General features: G+C 44.0%; 1 protein-coding gene across 1 annotated transcript in view; it reads right to left on the minus strand.

Annotated features, from left to right (window-relative positions):
• LOC119587126 (protein patched-like) overlaps positions 1-339 on the minus strand; it is a gene marked incomplete at its 3' end in the record, with an annotated part of 106,921 nt that overhangs the window by 61,097 nt on the left and 45,485 nt on the right.

Here is a 339-nt window from a genome sequence, read left to right on the forward strand (position 1 = left end):
AGGTGTTGGTGCGCGCGTGTGTAATTATGCACGTGCGTATGTATGCCTGAGACGCACACACGCATGTACGTCCACAAGAAAGGAAATGCTGAATTCGCAACGGATTATGGACTTTTTGGTGTGGATGCCTGAAGGGGAGTCGAGTTACGCTCGAAACGCCGCGACTGTTTCATTTCTTACTAAGGAAAGGCTTATTTTCCCAGCACGCTATCGTATTCTGTCCCCGACAACACAATTCGCGGATTTTGTTTACAGAAAGGGTAATGAATAGAGTTGTGTTTGCAAATTTACAAATACGAAACTACAGCCAAAAATCAAAATGGGTAAAATGTTAAGCAC

The sequence above is a fragment of the Penaeus monodon genome, chromosome 22 (assembly GCF_015228065.2).
Source record: "Penaeus monodon isolate SGIC_2016 chromosome 22, NSTDA_Pmon_1, whole genome shotgun sequence".
NCBI classification, from domain to species: Eukaryota; Metazoa; Arthropoda; class Malacostraca; order Decapoda; family Penaeidae; genus Penaeus; species Penaeus monodon.